The sequence below is a fragment of the Giraffa tippelskirchi genome, chromosome 7, assembly GCF_054371585.1.
Source record: "Giraffa tippelskirchi isolate mGirTip1 chromosome 7, T2T-mGirTip1v1.2.pri, whole genome shotgun sequence".
In the NCBI taxonomy this organism is placed as follows: Eukaryota; Metazoa; Chordata; class Mammalia; order Artiodactyla; family Giraffidae; genus Giraffa; species Giraffa tippelskirchi.
Window position 1 is genome coordinate 109,842,350 of NC_137281.1, and position 18,948 is coordinate 109,861,297.

The window sequence follows — 18,948 nt, forward strand, 5'->3', positions numbered from 1 at the left end:
TTGGTTCATCAAATAAGCTTCTAATTGTCTTTTTGGAAATGTGTGTGGACATTTATTTCAAGCCATTTGGCAAGAGCCTCACAGGGTATTTTCTCTGACATTGTGCTTGAAGAAGAAGGATTAAAAAGTCTGGAGGAGCATTAGAAAAATTGCACTCCATCTGACCCTGACCTTGGATGGAGATAAAACAACTTTTTCAGGGATCCACTACCAGGATGATACAAACTTCTGCAGGTCTCCAAGAACTCAAAGGTGCTGACTTTGACATTTGGACCTAAGTTTCTTCCCAGGATCAGTGAGAAGGGGTCTTGACAGGGTTAATGATGCCAGAATCTCATCTTCTCTATACACCAGGGCCAAATCAAATCTTGGAGACAGTTTTGGGAGAAAAGGATAGTTTTATCACTTTGCCAGGCAAAGGCAGACACAGAGAACTCCTGCCTCAAAAAAAACTGTGTGTCCCCATTTGGAGACAATAGTGAGGAGTTTTACACTATTGGTTCAAAGAGGGCGTGATCAGCTTGTGGACATTCTTCGGATGGGTTGGTGGTGAGGTAAGTAGGAGTCAGCATCATCAACCATCAAATGCTGAGGTTCCAACTGATCTAGGGTCTACATGCTTGTGGACAGTACACCATCATTAATCTTAAATTCTACCACCTGGAGGGGGTTTCAGTATCTGCAAAACAATTCATAGATACTGTTGTGTGTATCCTTTGATAGGGAACCAGGGCCTTGACCCAAGATTGCACTATTGCTTCTCTTGACTATTTGTTTCTCCCTTGTCTTGCATCCCCTCCCTTCCCTAATTATCAACTGCTTGAATCTACCCATTGAAATTCAGGGAAGGTCATGGAGGCTGAATGAAGGCTATTTCCTATAAGCAAAGAAATGGAAGACACAGAAAGGCTTTGTGCCCAGGAGCCCCACAGGGCCGACTCTGTATCATGAGTGGATGCCAAGGACTACAGCACACTTGAGTGTTCCCAGCAGTCCTCTCCTGTCCCCAGGTGTCATTCTTCCCAGGTGCAACATTAACAGGCTGGTGAGGGCCCTGACATCAGATTAGAGACACACCCTCAGAGTCTGTAAGAACCACAGTCAAGAGATGTGTATTGTTGTTGTTGTTCAGTTGCTAAGTTGTGTCCGATTCTTTGCGACCCCATGGACTGCAGCACTCCAGGCTGCCCTGTCCTCCACCATCTCCCAGAGGTTACTCAAATTTATGTTCATTGAGTCGGTGATGCCATCCAACCATCTCATCCTCTGTTGCCCTCTTCTTCTCTTGCCCTCACTCTTTCTCAGCATCAGGATCTCTTCCAGTGAGTTGGCTCTTCCCTCCCATCAGGTGGCCAAAGTATTGAAGCTTCAGCTTGTGTGAGGAGCACTCAATCTGGAATCAGAAACCTGAGGTCAAATCCTTGGGCTAGCATCTCTTCAGATTTCTTAGAAGAGATGATCAGACCTGTTACCACCACCTCTCTGGTGTAACATGTTGACAGGTGTACCTGTCCTCTAGGCAAACCCTGCCCCAAATTTATTGTGGATATACATTCAAGTCGGGATCTTATTAAAATGCTGATTCTGAGTCAGCAGGTCTGGATGGAACTCGAGTTTCAACGAGTCCCCTGGTGATGCTGATGTTGCTGATCCTCAGACCAACTTCAGGTGGCAAGGACAAAGAGATTTATGACCTCATCCAGGGTTTCTCAAATATCCCCAGTAAGAATCACACAGGGGTAACTGTTACATACACAGATTCTAGGGCCCCAGTCCAGACCAGGGCAGGCCTGGTGAGCTGTCAGCTTAGCAAGTATTCAGGTGAGTCTTATTATCAGAGAAGTTTGGGAACCCTAGTCTAGATCATGGGCATCTCTCATTTTACTTTATTTTTGGCTGTGCTGTGTCTTCATTGCTATGTGAGGGCTTTCTCTAGTTACAGCCAGTGGGGCCTCCTCTCCAGTTGCAGTGCATGGGCTTCTCATTACGGTGGCTTCTCCTGCTGTGGTTTGCAGGCTCTGGGGCACATGGGCTCAGTAGTTGTGGCTCACAGGCTTAATTGCTCTGCGGCATGTCGAATCTTACTAGAGTGCGGATTGAACCAGTGTCCACTGCATGGCAGGTGGATTCTTAACCACTAGACCACCAGGGAAGTCCTGCATCTCTCATTTAAAACTCCCAGGCAGCCAGGGCAGTCCTTACTTTCTTTACATTGTTCTCTTCAGTGAGAAGATAACTTAAAATCTAGTAACCTAGCTCCTGCTTCCGGGGGTTAGAGTGAGAGCACATTTAGAGATGTGCTCCCCCAAACTTTTCCAAGTCTTGGCACACCTGGAAAATTATCCTCTTTGTCCAACCTGAGCTCTGCAGCCCCTGAGAGACAGAGGAAGGACAGGGGCATCACTATCTCAGTGCGCTTATGATCATAACCCAGCTCTCTGGCTAGAAAGAGCTGCTCCCACCTCAATCTCATTGGTCAATGAGCAAAACCAACTAACACAGCCCTCCAATACATTCCTCCATTGCTCTTCAGATGATCCAAAACACAAGAGAAAAAAATAAACATTTCAAACTCCCATTCTGAGGTTGTCTACAAGAGCCAATGCAGCACAGTGGTGAGAAATACAAACATATTTACTCACCCTAACAAATTACAGATAATCACCATGTGCCCAGAAGCATGCACAGTATGCTTTACATTTATGATCTCATTGAATCTTTGCAACCAATCCTTGATTCATCTGTTTTATTGAGGTCACTGACGCTTACAGAAGTTAGATGACTTCCGCAAGGTCAGACTCTGAATAGTGGTCACCATATTATAGGTTCCTACATGTAACCCTTTGTGATACTCAACTCTGTCAACTACAAATTGGCCCTTGCCGAGGGCATTTGCCATCTGTCTCTATGGAGATCGAACCCTATGCTGTTGCAGCTGTTGCAATTTGACACACCCTGAAGGGAATTCAGGGTGGAGAGTGAGGCACTCTGTGTTCCAGGGAAACTGGTAGAACAGGTCTTTAGGTAGATGTTTTCAGAAACTGATTTCATGATCCCAATCCTTGCATCTCCTCATATCTAGAAAAGCACTAAAAACCTTCATGATGATATCAGCTCTTTGTGACTAGCAGAAAAGTAAAATATGTGCTTGATTGCACTGAACTTCCCCTTCACCAAAATCACATATGTCAGTCTTCCCCCACGACCTCTTTGGAGCAGTTCCCCAGAACTATCTGAGGTGCTGTCTACTGGGCTGCAGTCTTCATTTTGACCCAAATAAAACTCAACTCAAAACTCTCATGTAGTGCACCATTTTTTTAGTCGACAACCCTCTTCTGATTTGTTTTAATGCCTCCTGCCCACACATACCCTCCCAAACTGTGCTTTCCATGAAAGCAGGGCTCTGGTCTGGGCCATATCCACCATGCATGCACCTTAGAGACACTCAGAAAAAGATTTGCCAAACTGATGAATGATTTCAAAGTCAGGCCTCCTCCGTGATAACAGAATGCCTCCACTCTACAAGGCTACAGGTACACCTAGGTTTAAAACACCCCCAACTGATAAAACATGAATTTACAAGACCTAAGTTGAAGAAAGGATGGTGAAGGGCAGTGATCTGGGAGTCAGAGGCATGAAGGATTCTTCTCCCATTTCAGCCACGCTGCCCTCACATCTGGACAAGCCACTTAGCCCCTCGGAACCGAACCTCGATTTCTCCATCAACGTGATGGTTTTATTCATCCCCCAAACCTTTGTGAACTTCCACCATGTACTAAATGTGGCACTGAGATGAAAATGATCAAGATGGGTGGGAAGGGACTTCCCAGGTGGCTCAGTGGTAAAGAATGCTCCTGCCAGTGCAGGAGACATGGGTTCAATCCCTGATCTGGGAAGATCCCACATGCTGCAGAGCAACTACTGAAAACCACTTGACTAGAGACCACGCTCCACAAGAGAAGCCATCACAAGGAGAAGCCCACACACCACCACTAGACAGTAGCCCGCACTCACAGCAACTGGAGAAAAGCCCACGCAGCAATGAAGACCCAGTACAGCCCACGCACAAAAAAAAGAATGGGTGGAAGGTAAATCCCATCCCTCACAGTCCTGTGCCATCTCCACTCCTCCCACCCCACTAAGCACCAACAAAGGTAAAGCACATAGAACACTTTTCAAATAGGTATGGAACAAAGACGAACCCAGGGGAGTCATTTGCATTACAAATGACATCTTGAATTCAAAAATTAATTCACAAAAAGAATGGTTAAAGTGACAAGTCCCCCGGCACATTTTTTTGAGACAGGTTCATTTAAGTATTATTATGTACAGTAAATCTCACCCTTTTTAAGTGTAGAGATCAATCGGTTTTGACAGACACATGCAGTTCCTGTAGCAACGTTAAAAACAGATGATTCACCTCTAACTTTTCAAGAATACGTTACATAAAGTAAAGAGGGCACATACGGCTTGATGACACAAAATTAACTCTAGCTTCTCTTTCTAAAAGTAATGGTCCCCATTCTGCCAGAAAGAAGAATCTAGAAGTGAAAATCTTGTCTTGGGGGGAAAAAAATCAATTTGCAGATACATCTACAAAGCAAGGAGTGGAAACTACCAAGATATACTGGTCAATGCAGTTGAATTTCCTTTACTAATGGGAGAGTCCCTCCCCTTGACAACACCCCCGCTGATATGAAAGCATTTACCTTTTTTTAAATATACAAATAGAGCCCAAGAATACAAAACTATTTCTACCATAGGTCATCTTTAGCCACTTGTGCTGTTTAAAACCACAAAGCCTCCTTGAATTCATTCCAAAAATCTCTAATAAATTTCACATGACTATCAATGCTCCAAAGGTATTTACCTGGACAAGGAGCATAACTTTCATTTTAAGATGTATCTTAAAATGAATTGCATGAGCTTATGTACAAAAGGGAGGGAGGTGATTATTCAACTAGAACTCTAAGAATCTGTTAAAATTACAACCCAGCTGCAGAACAAGGTCCTAGTAACTTCAGACTACAAACAGAATTATGAGTCGGAAAATGGCAACAAATGCCACTGTAAACAATCAATCTAACAGTGTTTTGTTTTGTTAATTTTATTTTTATTTATTTATTGTTGGCTACACTGGGTCTTCGTTGCTACATGTGGGCTTTCTCTAGTTGTGGTGAGCAGGGACTACTCTCTAGTTGCAGTGCATGGCCTTCTTGTTGCGGTGGCTTCTCTTGTCGCAGGTTCACCGGCTGTAGAGCACCAGCTCAGTAGTTGTGGCACACAGGCTTATTAGTTGCCCCATGGCATATGGGATCCTCCCAGACCAGGGGTCGAACCCATGTCTCCTACATTGGCAGGTGGATTCTTAACCACTGGACCACCAGAAAAGTCTCTAACAGTGTTTCTAACCTTACTATACAGCTGCTGCTGCTGCTGCCAAGTCGCTTCAGTCATGTCCGACTCTGTGCGACCCCATAGACGGCAGCCCACCAGGCTCCCCCGTCCCTGGGATTCTCCAGGCAAGAACATTGGAGTGGGTTGCCATTTCCTTCTCCAATGCATGAAAGTGAAAAGTGAAAGTGAAGTCGCTCAGTCTCGTCCGACTTTTAGCGACCCCATGGACTGCAGCCTACCAGGCTCCTCCGTCCATGGTATTTTCCAGGCAAGAGTACTGGAGTGGGTTGCCATTGCCTTCTCCTTACTATGTGGCTGGACTCTGGTAAAAACCACAGGGTTTTTCCAAGCCCTGTCTGAGTGGCACTGAAACCTCAGTATCCCTAACAATCTTCTGATTATGAAAACTCCCTATTCTTGGGTCCCACACAGATCTACCAAATTAGAATATCTGGGGCCTGGGCAACTACAGTATTTAACCTTCATCCTTTAACCTTATTCCTGGGTAATCTTGATCATACTTGACCTAAGGACCACATTCTAAGAAATGCACTAAGGAAGCATGTGTTTTGTTATACAGTCATCAAAATAAAGTCAAGTTGGTGAAATAACTTGAACACTGATCCTGAGTATAAGTTATATAATCTACAGACTAATGGCCAAGGCTTAGGTATGTTTTTGTGATTCAGAGAGAATGTCATTGTAGTATCAACAGATGAACTACACAGTGACAATCTTTCATTAATACTGGGTTGCCAGTTCTGCGGTCCCCAGACTAGTATCTCAGAATTTTTGAATCCCACTTTAGAAAAAAAATCTCTAGGGGGTGGAGCCTAGAAAACCAGGTTTCAAAATTTTCTCTAGGTGTTTCTTCTGTACTGGGCATGTGCTACCACATTTTATTTTCTGTGAATCCATTTTATAACGATGAACACTTAACAGTCACAAAATTTTTCTTGTCCTCTTGCCAGCTCTATTTTTGCTTTGCTAATGCATGCAATGCTTATTTGTTACCACAAAGGCAACAATTTATCTCTCACCCACTCCCCACTGTGCTGCAAGGTACATCTGTACAGCACGGAAAGTTCAAGACAGATTTGTTTTCCATTAGGTGATAGACAGTGTGCACAGCCTGGCAGACAGAGACCCTCCTCATCAGTATGGTGGCAGGGGTATGATCTAAGAAGGTGCTTCTAGGCTCAAAGCACCCCAATTCCAGTGAGCACCTTCTCAGGATGTCTCCTAGGGCCTCCCATGCAAGCCACCCACAGAATAATGAAAACTTGATAGTGTTGGTGGGTTCCCTCCCCGCCAAAACTACATCCATGGTACAGTGCACTTCTTCTCACATATTGCAGTGCATCAAAAAATCTCCAGGGGAAACCATAAAAATACTTGTCTATGTGTGGCTGCACCATATGGCATGTGCGATCTTAGTTTCCCGACCAGGGATCAAACCCATACCTTCTGCAGTAGAAGCATGGAGTGTGAACCACTGGACCGCCAGGGAAGGGCTCAGAAACAATAAAAATACTCCTTCCTTACTTGTAACCTCAGCTTCTGGTTCAGTAGCATTCCACAAAGTCTCCTAAATCTGTATTTTCAACAAGTCTCCCAGGAGATTCTTATGCATACCAAGACTGAGAAATCACCAGTTATGGGAGACATCTAAGATACAGAGGGGAAAATCTGAACTTGAAACAAATGTACCCAGTGTTTAGTGTGTAAACCTTGGAAAGTATCAATTTCCTCAAAGTAGAAATAATTCCTGCCTGCCATGGCTGTTCTGATGGCAGAAAATACAGACAAGACCTTAGGAAAATATAAAGTCCCAGGTGTAGGTCAATGAAACTATCAGGTGCAGAATGACAGGCTAGGGTCCCTTAGCCTAAAGAGGTAACTTTAGTAACAATCATTCCATGTCAGAGGCAGACTCTGAGAAACAAGTCTGCCTAACAATGTTACGCCTTGAATCGCATCCCATCAAAATAGAAATGCTAGATACATCCCTGGAGTCTTCTCTGCCAGTTCTTTCCCTATCAAAGAGAAAGGCTGACCTAGAACCACTCGGACTCCCTTTTGAAAAAAAAAGGGAGGTCCAGTGATTAAGACTGTGTACCTCCAATGCAGGGGGAGAAGGTTCAATCCTTGGTCTGGGAACTAGATCCCACATGTTGTGCAGTGCAGTCAAAAGAAAAAAAAATCTTGGAGTCCTAACCCCCAAAACCTCAGAATGTGACCTTATTTGGAAACAGGGTCTTTACAGAGGTAATTAAGTTAAAATGAAACTGTTAACAGTGGGCCCTAGGCTCCCCTGGTGGCTCAGACAGTAAAGAATCTGCCTGCAATGCAGGAGACCAGGTTTAATCCCTGGGTTGGGAAGATCCCCTGGAGAAGGTAATGGCAACACACTCCAGTATTCTTGCCTGGAGAATCCCATGGACAGAGGAGCCTGGTAGGCTACAGTCCATGGGGTCACAAAGAGTTGAACAACACTTTCACTTTCACTCCCTTATCTGTTGTGACTCATGTCCTTAATATTGATAAAAAGAGGAAATCTGGACACAAAAACAGAGCTGCCTAGGGAGAAGATGGCCATTAACAAACCAAGGAGAGAAGCCTGAAATAGATGCTTCCTCAAAGCAACAGTTAGAACTGGACACGAAACGACAGACTGGTTCCAAATAGGAAAAGGAGTACGTCAAGGCTGTATATTGTCACCCCGCTTATTTAACTTATATGCAGAGTACATCATGAGAAACGCTAGGCTGGATGAAGCACGTGCTGGAATCAAGACTGCCAGGAGAAATATCAATAACCTCAGATATGCAGATGACACCACCCTTATGGCAGAAAGTGAAGAACTAAAGAGCCTCTTGATGAAAGGGAAAGAGGAGAGTGAAAAAGTTGGCTTAAAGCTCAACATTCAGCAAACTAAGATCATGGCATCCAATCCCTTCACTTTATGGCAAATAGATGGGGAACAGTGGAAACAGTGGCAGACTTTATTTTTGGGGGCTCCAAAATCACTGCAGATGGTGACTGCAGCCATGAAATTAAAAGACTCTTACTCCTTGGAAGAAAAGTTATGACGAACCTAGACAGCAGAGACATTACTTTGTCAACAAAGGTCTGTCTAGTCAAGGCTATGGTTTTTCCCAGTGGTCATATATGGATGTGAGAGTTGGACTATAAAGAAAGCTGAGCACCGGAGAATAGATGCTTTTGCACTGTGGTGTTGGAGAAGATTCTTGAGAGTCCCTTGGACTGCAAGGAGATCCAACCAGTCCATCCTAAAGGAAATCAGTCCTGAATATTCATTGGAAGGACTGATGTTGAAGCTGAAACTCCAATACTTTGGCCACCTGATATGACTCATTTGAAAATACCCTGATGCTGGGAAAGATTGAAGGCGGGAGGAGAAGGGGACAACAGAGGATGAGATGGTTGGATGGCATCACCAACTCAATGGACATGAGTTTGAGTAAACTCCAGGAGTTGGTGATGGACAGGGAGGCCTGACGTGCCGCAGTCCATGGGGTCGCAAAGAGTTGGGCACGACTAAGCGACTGAACTGAACTGAACACAGCTCTCAGTAGGAACCAACTCCTGCCAGCACCTTGATCTCCAACTTCTAGCTTCTGAAACTGAGACAGTAAATTTCTGCTGTTGAAGCCACTAGCCTGTGGTACGGTGATGAGGGGGCCTTAACAAACTCAATCTGTCAGGTTCCAATCAAAGAGCAAAGTGCCCTTCTCTGGCTCCTTTCATGAGGGACATTTGGCCACCTTATGCATCTCAGATTCCACAGGGCTTGTTCTCATATCTTCATCAGGTATATTCATAAAATTATATATACTCTATTTGTCAGGAACATCAGATACCCAGCTCTTGGGGGACAAGGCATCACAGTCTGGGACCTGTAGCAACTGTCACAATCTCAGAGCTCCAACACTTCTGGAAGTTCACCAGCCTGAGAGCAAGCAAGTGATTTTTCATTCTTATAAAATGTTGCAAACCCACCTTGCACAGCCAGTCACACTCCCTTTTTTCTTCCACCAGCATCTATGGGCAGCTTTTCACTTCCAGGGGTCTGAGAGCTGGTGAGTCACCTTCAACATGCAGGCACCCAGAGACCCTAAACAAGAGGACCCATAAAAGCCCTGGGGACATGATCCTCTCAAACCGAACACAGCTTTCATTCTTGCCTAAGTAGCAAGACACACTGGGAAATGCTCCCAAAGAAAATATGCAGTCCTGCTAATATGCATTACAACCAGAACCCCACAAGGTCATAGTCAGTAAATAGAGGGAGTGTGGGACAGAGAAGAGCGAACTGGCCTGGTTGAAATGATTACGCAGCCCCAGGAAGAAGTCTGTCTAGAGTGCAAGGCTGGCAAGCATCACCCCTGCTGGGCAGCTATCCCCAGGGCCCTGGCTGCTTTTACCCCCTTCACACCCTTCCTGGGCAACCTCTCCTAGGAGGCTCCCTTTGTTGTTCAATGGCTTAGTCAGGTCCAACTCTTTGCGACCCCAAAGACTGCAGCACGCCAGGCCTCCCTGTCCTTCACCATCTCCTGGAGTTTGCTCAAACTCATGTCCATTGAGTCGGTGATGCCATCCAACCATCTCATCCTCTGTCACCCCCTTCTCCTCCTGCCCTCAATAGTTCCCAGTATCAAGGTCTTTTCTAATGAATTGGCTCTTGGCATCAGGTCGCCAAAGTAATGCAGCTTCAGCTTCAGCATCAATCCTTCCAATGAATATTCAGGATTGATTTCCTTTAGGGTTGACTGATTTGATCTCCTTGCTGTCCAAGGCACCCTCAAGAGTCTTCTCCAGCACCACAGTTTGAAAGCATCAATTCTTTGGCGCTCAGCCTTCTTTACGGTCCAACTCTCACATCCATACATGACTACTAGAAACAGTGTCCAGGTCCTGCTCGCCAAGATCCCAAATCAAGGGGAGTCTGGGAACTAGCACAACCAGCATGCTTAAGGAGCTTTCCTGGTGATTTTTTTTTAATATTTATTTATGTATTTGGCTGTGCTGGGTCTCAGTTGCAGCCCCCGGCATCTCCAATCTCCATGGCACCACAAGAGATCTTTCAGTTGCAGTGTGTGGGATCTAGTTCCCTGACCAGGGATCAAACCCAGGTCCCCTGCATTGGGAGCAGTCTTAGCCACTGGACCACCAGGGAAGTCCCCCCTGGTGATTATGATACACACCTAGAGCCTAGAATCATAGTCAAGAATTAAAGTGAGGGTCCACTCGGATATCCCAGAAAATGGAGGCTGTGGTGGTCAGGAGGGTGGGTATTCAGAGCCAGTTGTGCCAAATGACCCCAGTCAGTCACATTCTCTGGGACTCAGTTCTTTCCCTGTCAAAGAGAAAGGCTGACCTAGAACCACTCAAGCTCCCTTTTAAAAATAAATAAATAAATATAAAACACTGATAATAAAAATAAAGATGTCCCACAAAGACATCACTCTTTCTTCCTGGAAGTACTAGACTCAAGGGCTTTGTTGTGCATGTCAGGCTGCCTGTGGCTGACATCTTACCCACAGGAAGAGCTCCTTCACCCCGTGGGGAGGGCCCAGGAGTGACAGATGCTAAGCCCAATGCAGAGCCCTTCAAGGAGAAAATTAAGCCTCTTAAAGTGCCCTTGATGTAATCTCTCAAACCCAGGAATAAGCCACACTCTTCTTGGAAGATTTGCCATGCATGACCTCAGGCTACACTCAGGAAATATCTGCACTTACATCAAACTAGGTCCTGGACACGGATGCCAAGTAATTAAATGGGCAGTCGTGAAGCATGCAAATAGAGAGAGAAGACAGGGCCTTGATTTAAACACACAAAGTTTGGAGGCTGAGAGAGTAGTGCAGAGGGAAGCACAGAACACTTCACCCATCTGCAGGAATTCACTCTGTGAGGGCCTCAAACACTGTGTGAGGAAAAAAGAGACGTCTTTCCATGTGATCGAGTGGACTCTGGGGACGAGTGGACTCTGGGGACGAGTGATGAACCAAAACAATTCACCAGAACATTGAGGTCAATGATAAACACTTAAGACAAGTGAACTTATGTCTTCAACGCAGCGGCAAGTTAGCAAGCAGACCACTTAAAAGCCCCTCTTCAGAGATAAAAGCGAGAGGCAGCCATTTGTCTCAGTCTAGCTGTCCTCAGCAGGTGCCTTCCACCACTCAACAAGTATTTAATAAGGACAGGCTTCATTCATTCAGTGCTTGAACTCCCTAACTCTCAGCACATGACCTAAGAAATACTGTCCTCAAGAGACGCTGCTTTTCTACCTCAACACTACTCTCTTCCTTAACTCCAATCTGGAAAACAATAATTTTTCCTCACCCAAGGCTAACTGTATAATCAACAAGTTTTCCTCAACAGTTACTCACATTTTTGTTGTTGTTGTTGAATGAACCTATCTACAAAACAGAGACAGACTCACAAAGAACAGACTTGTAGCTGCCAAGTGGGAGATGGGGGGAGGGGAAGGCGGAGGGAATGGACTGAAAGTCTGAGATTAGTAGATACAAACTAGTACAAACAGGATGGATAAACAAGGTCCTACCACACAGCACAGGAAACTATAGTCAATATCCTATGATAAACCATAATGGAAAAGAATATGGAAAAAAATGTGCGTGTGTGTGTGTATATATATATATATATATATATATATAACTGAATCACTCAGATGTATAGCAGAAATTAACACAACACTGTAAATCAATTACATTTCAATAAAAAAAAATTGTTGTTGATGATCTACCATGTGCCAGATGTTGTTTGACTCTTGTGGACAGAGTGCCATGAATGGTTTCTCTTCACGCACTTACATTCTAGTGCCATGAGACAGGCAAGCAATGAATCATGTATGTAATACAGGCAGACCTCATGTTACTGCACTTGGCCTTACTGAGCTTTGCAGATGCCACTATTTTTACAAATTGAATGTCTGTGGCAACCTTGTGTTGAGCATGTCTATCAGGACCATCTTTCCAGCATTTGCTCATTTCCTGTCTCTGCATCACATTTTGGTAATTCTCACAATACTTCAAACTTTTTCGATATACTTATATTTGTTAAGGTGATGTGTGATCATTGATCTTTGATGTAACAATTGTAATTGTTTGGCGGGCACCATGAACTGCACCCAAATAAGATTATGAACTTAATAAATGTTTGTGTTCTGGCTGCTATACCAACCAGCAATTCCCAGTCTCTCTCCTTCTCCTCCAGCTTCTCTATTTCCTGAGACACAATACTGAAATTAGGCCAATTAATAAGCCTACAAAAGCTTCTAAGTGTTCAAGTGAAAGGAAGAGTCACACATCTCTCACTTTAAATCAGAAGCTTGAAATGATTCAGCTGAGTGAGGAAGGCGTGTCAAAAGCCCAGACAGGCCAAAAGCGAGGTCTCTTGAGCCAAACAGCCAAGCTGTGAATAAATGCAAAGGAAAAGTTCTTAAAGGAAATTGAAAGTACTACTTCAGCAAACAGACAAATGATATGAAAGGGAAATAGCTTTATTGCTGACATGGAGAAAGTTTTATCAGTCTGGATAGAAGATCAAGCCAATCACAACATTCCTTTCAGCCAAAGCTTAATTCAAAGCAAGGCCCTAACTCTCCTCCATTCCAGGAAGGCTGAGAGAGGTGAGGAAGTTGTAGGAGAAAAGCTTGAAGCTAGCAGAAATTGGTTAGTGAGGTTCAAGGGAAAAGGCTATCTCCATAACATAAAAGTGCAAACTGAGGCAGCAAGTACTGATGCAAAACCTGCAACAAGATATCTGGAAGATCTAGCTAAAATCATTAATGAAGGCGGCTACATTAAACAACAGATTTTTCAATGTAGATAAAACAGTCATACTGGAAGAAGATGTCATCTAAGACTTTCATAGCTAGAGAGAAGTCAATGCCTGGCTCTGCAAAGGACAGGTTGACTCTCTTTTTAGGGGCTAGTGCAGAGGATGACTTGAGGTTGAAGCCAACACTCAGTTACCATTCTAAAAATCCTAGGGCCCTTAAGAAAAAGACTCAAGCTATTCTGCCTGTGCTCTGTAAATGTAGCAACAAAGCCTGGATTTCAGCACACCCAGTTAACAACACAGCTTACTCAATATTTTAAGCCCACTGTTGAGACCTACTGCCCACACACAAAAATAAAAATTTGTTTCAAACATTGCTGCTCATTGACAATGCACCTGGTCATCCAAGAGCTCTGATGGAGACGTACAATGAGATGAATGTTTTTCATGTTTACATCCATTCTGTAGCCCATAGATCAAGGAGTCATTTCAACTATTAAGTCTTATTCTTTTAAGAATTGCATTTTATAAGGCTGCAGATGCCATAGAGAGTGATTCCTCTGATAAATCTGGGCAAAACAAACTGACAACCTTCTGGAAAGGATTCACCAGTTTAAATACCAGTAAGAACATTCATGATTCGTGGTAAGAGGTCAAAATAACAACATTAACAGGAATCTGGAAGAAGCTGATTCCAACGCTCAGAGATGACTTTGAGGGTTCAAGGTTTCAGTGGAGGAAGTAACTGCAGATGTGGTGGAAACAGCAAGAGAACTAGAATTTGAAGTGGAGCCTGAAGATGTGACTGAATTGCTTTGATTTCATGAGAAAACTTGAATGAATGAGGAATTGCTTCTTATGCATCAGCAAAGAAAGTGGTTTCCTGAGATGGCATCTGCTCCTTGTGAATATGCTGTGAAGGTTACTGAAATGGCAACAAAGAATTCAGAATATGACATAAACTCAGTTGAAAAAGCAACAGTGTGGTTTAAGAGAACTGACCCCAACTCTGAAAGAAGTTCTACTGTGGGTAAAATGCTATCAAACAGCATTGCCTGCTACAGAAATCATTGATGAAAGGAGGAGTCAAGCAATGTGGCAAACTTCATTGTTATCTTATTTTAAGATATAGTCACAACCACCCCAGCCTTCAGCCATCACCTCCCAAATAGGTTAGCAGCCATCAACATCAAGGAAAGACCGTCTACCAGCAAAAAAATTATGACTTTCTGAAGACTCAGAGGATGGTTAGCACTTTTTTGCAATAAAGTCATTTTTAATTAAGATATGTACATTGGTGTTTTTTAGATGCAATGCTACTACACACTTAATAGACTATGAAAGTGTCAATAGCTCAGTCATGTCTGCCTCTTTGCGACCCCATGGACTGCAGCCAAGCTCCTCTGTCATAGAATTCTCCAGGCAAAAATACTGGAGTGGGTTGCCATTTCCTTCTCCAGGGGATCTTCCCAACCCAGGGATCGAACTCAGGTCTCCCACACTGCAGGCAGATTCTTTACCATCCGAGCCACCAGGGAAGCCTATTTACTATAATATACTATATACTACATATAGCCTATATACTATAATAGGCTACAGTATAGTATAAATATACACTAGGAAACCAAAATCTTTGTATGACTCACTTTGATATTCACTTTATTGCAGTGGGCTGGGAAGGAAGCTACACTATCTCCTAGGTATGCCTGTTATCAGGGAATGACACGTGATATGAAAACAAGGAAGAGGCTGAGAGCAGGGACCAGGGGGAGCCAGGAAGACCTCCAAGGAGGTGATACTGGAACAGACTCCCAAGTCAAGTGAAGTGTGAGAGAACAGCCCCCACCTTCAGAAGCCAGGAGGAGGAGATCTAGCAGCAGAGCAGGAGTTGGAACAGCCTGAGTGTAGGAGGAAAACCAGGTGAGGACTGTGGTGCAGAAGCCAAGCAAAGACAGCCAAAGAGAGAGCTGGCTACCGGCTGCCAAGAGGCCGCAGGCAGTGACAACTACGCGCTGGCCACTAGGTATCACTAGGACCTGAAGAAGTGTGCTTTGGGTGAAGGGATGGGACAGAAGCCAAATTGGGTGGGTTCAAGACAGAATGAGAGAGGGAAACGGAACAGAATGTATGACAATTCTTCTGGAAGATACTGACTCCAAGGGAGAATAGAGGAATTGGGAGACCCGTCAACTGGGATATTGGGCTAAGAGTGTTCTGTTGGCGGTACTTTTCCCCTCAAGACGAGAGAGACTACAGTATGTTTCTCCTGGAGATGATCCATCAGATGGTGCAGAAGGGAAAGACGATTCACGCACGAGTGAGAGCCTTGTATGCCAACAGGGAACAGACTCCAGTGCACATGTGTTCAGTGCTACGTGGTTACAGCGCAGGTAGGCTAGCAGATTTAGCACGAGGAAATGATGAAACTACTTCCCAATTGCTTCCCTTTTCTCAGTGAAATAAGCCAAGTCATCAGCTGCCAGTGAGGTGGGGACAGAAACACAGTGGGCTCCGCAGTGCCAAGAGTCCGTCTGGAGGTTTAGGGTCATAAATACAAAGTGAGACGATGCAGATGGCTGGTTTTCTCCAGCCAGGTTCATCAGCCTGAGGCAGGAGCAGGGTGGACAGAGGATGGGGTTTTCCTAGGAAGGTAAGATGAAGGGAGAAATAGTCAAAGAAGTTGGGGGGTGTAGGCAAGCACCTTGGGGTGGGGGTTGGGGGTGGAGCATAGCGGGAGATAATAAGGGTGATAGAGGATGAAGAAGTGCAAGGGTCACCAGGTCAGAGCCCCTTGGAGGGTGCAGGCTGGGTGCACTTGGGTAATAACAGGAATAAGGTGAAAGAGAAAAGGGGAGGGTCAGACGGGAATGCTTGTCAAGATTTTCATGGAGGTACAGTTATTGGTAATGATAAGGTCTATACTTGTGATTGCAAGTTTAGTGGGTAATAAAATCAATTAAGCGGGTCATGACCAGCAATTTTTTTTTTAATGAGACAAAATAAAAAGTATGTGACTACATTACACCTAGTAAAGGTAAACACTGTTTTGTGAAACTTGGTTCAGTTGTATGTATATTTGCATTGGGTCATCACATAAGATGCATTTCTCCTATAAATCGGGGTTAAAAAAAAAAAAAAACTCCTCCAGGACACCAGGGCAAGTTTCTCTATCATGTCACTGCTTACATTTTAGACCACGTAATTCTCTATGTATGTGAGCAGGGCTGGGGGGCCGGTGGGGGGAGTGGGGGAGTGCATTATACAGTGTTTGGCAGTATCGCAGGCCTCCACTCACTGAATACTCGCACCACTTCTGTGTCCCCTCAAGTTGTGACAGACAAAAATGTCTCTGAATGCCTGTGTGCTCAGTTGCTCAGTCGGGTCCGACTGTTTGAGACGCTATGGACTGCAGCCCGCCAAGCTTCTTTGTCCATGGGATTTTCTGGCAAGAATACTGGAGTGGGTTGCCATTTCCTCCTCCAGGGAATCTTCCCGACCTAGGGATTGAACCCAAGTCTCCTGCGTCTCCCTCACTGGCAGGCAGATTTTTCATCACTGAGCTATCCAGGAAGCCCTAAAATGTCTCTAGACATTACCAAATAGCCTCTGGGTGGCAAAACTGCTGAGAATCAGCAGTCTAAGAATAACTGTGGAAGGGATGGCTGAAGTAGAAGAAAGGATAACTAAAAGAGAGTTGGTCAAAGGACTGAGTTGGGTGGACAATCTATATAGATGCCCAAGTTACCAAAAATGTTGATCAGAGAAGGGACTGTGGTCCAGATGAACACCATCTTCAAAGAATGAGGCAAAGTGACCTGAGGACTGTAGATGCATGTTCTCTATCCCAGCTACATATTAGAATTACCTGAAGAACTTACCCACCAATGTCCAGGCCCAATCCAGACCAACTAAATCAACATCCCCAAGTGATCCCAACATGTGGCCAGGGTGGAGAACCCTACAGAAGAGGTCCACCCTCCAAGGGTGTATGATGAAAAACAAAAAAATAGAAACCAGAGACTAATAGGCTTCTCTGCTTTCCCATGAGAATCCATTACAGACTATTTAAAATAAACCTGAACTTTGACTTTCACTGTTGATTAACCACACATCCATGTATGAAACATCATCACATCCCCAAACACCTAGAACGGATACAGACAACAGTTCAGTAAAGTAACTCAAATAATTCTTTTTCTCAGCTCAGTGAAACTGATAAAACTGAGTTAATTTGCCTCAATTGGCATTGTAACTTTCACCCATGAGAGGGTAGAGCACTGGCTGGACAAGAACACAAGAGGTGCAAAACACAGGAAGCTGTTCCCCTACACCAGTGGTTTGCAAAGTATGGTCCAGGACTAGGAAGATCAGTGTCATCTGGGAACTTGTTAAAAATGCAAATTATCAGGCCCCACCCAAGACTTATAGAATCTAAAACTGTGGCTCAACAAAGTGGGTTTTAACAAGTCCTCCAGGTGATTCTGATGGTGAAGAATCACCATCTCCTGCCTGCGATGCAGGAGACTGGGTTCAATCCCTGGTTTGGAAAGATCTCCTGGAGAAGGGAATGGCTACCTACTCCAGTATCCTTGCCTAGATATATCCTTCCCACAGATGGTGAAGCCTGGCAGGCTATAGTCCATGGGGTCTTAAAGAGTCAGACATGACTGAGCAACTAACACTTTCACTGTCCAGGGGATTCTGAGGCATTCACACCTGGAAACCACTGAATCTAAAGCACGGTTTTCAAATTTGCAGCATAGCCCTGGCTTCCAAGTGGTTGAGATTCTGAGTGTCCCACCAGCATTCAGAGTCATGTGATATGTACTTTTTAAAATGTGAATGGAGGTTCCACTGCTTTGGAAAGTTTTATTTTTTTGGTAGTGACTGCCAAGAACTCAAATACTATCAAGTTTCAAAAATCACATCTAGAAGCAGAATTGAAAATGGTACACAGGTAGAGCAATCAGCTAAGCTAAAGATAGTGTGCATGGAGACCAGGATTCAAATGCCAGCAGAATCATTTAGCAGCTACTCTCTGGGCTTCCCTGGTGGCTCAGATGGTAAAGAATCTGCCTGCAATGCAGGAGATCCAGGTTCAATCCCTGGATCAGGAAGATACCCTGGAGAAGAGAATGGCTACTCACTCCAGCAATCTTGTCTGGAGAATTCCATGGACAGAGGAGCCTGGCAGGCTACAATCCATGGGGTTGCAAAGAGCCCGACATGACTAAGCAACTAACACACTCATGTCTCTCTCTCTTTCTCTTTCTCTCTCTTGGGCTCAGGAAAACCAAGTTTGAGGACATGCTGCCTGTCTCCTGGAAGACTCTCCAATTGGCCAGAAGACCTCCCCTCTACCTTCAGAATGGGATCAAAGACAAGGAAAAGGTTTTCACAAACTCTTATTGTCACCCTTCTGGGAGACAAAGGTAAATAGCTCTTCTGGAAGCCACGGCTTATACTGAAGGATTTCACTTAAAGATGGGAAATCTCAGAATTTTAGAAGATAATTGAAAGTTCCCAAAGAGACAAGAGATTGCTGCAGAATGGATCAGAAAAGAAAAAACAGAATATTGCCCAGTTTTTGTTTCTAAAATGGTTCCAGACAAATTTCCCATTCATTAACCAAATAATACTTTAAAATGTTTTCATATAAAAAAAGCCTGCATGTTTAGGCAAGTAAACCATTCTAGGTGTATAGGGAGCAAGTTAATCATC

The 18,948-nt window shown here is 44.3% G+C and overlaps 1 protein-coding gene and 1 long non-coding RNA gene across 15 annotated transcripts in view; one reads left to right on the top strand and one right to left on the bottom strand.

Annotated features, from left to right (window-relative positions):
• TLN2 (talin 2) overlaps window positions 1-18,948 on the bottom strand; it is a 493,069-nt gene that overhangs the window by 468,970 nt on the left and 5,151 nt on the right. The gene's annotated exons all lie outside the window — the stretch shown is intronic.
• Window positions 1,772-18,917, top strand: LOC145512860 (uncharacterized). 4 transcript variants are annotated; one of them, XR_014058865.1, is made up of 5 exons: window positions 1,772-1,821; window positions 9,269-9,380; window positions 14,896-15,147; window positions 15,468-15,617; window positions 18,516-18,917. It is a non-coding gene; the product is annotated as an uncharacterized LOC145512860 (long non-coding RNA). The 4 variants fall into 4 exon arrangements; XR_014058862.1 differs by lacking the exon at window positions 15,468-15,617; XR_014058864.1 differs by lacking the exon at window positions 9,269-9,380.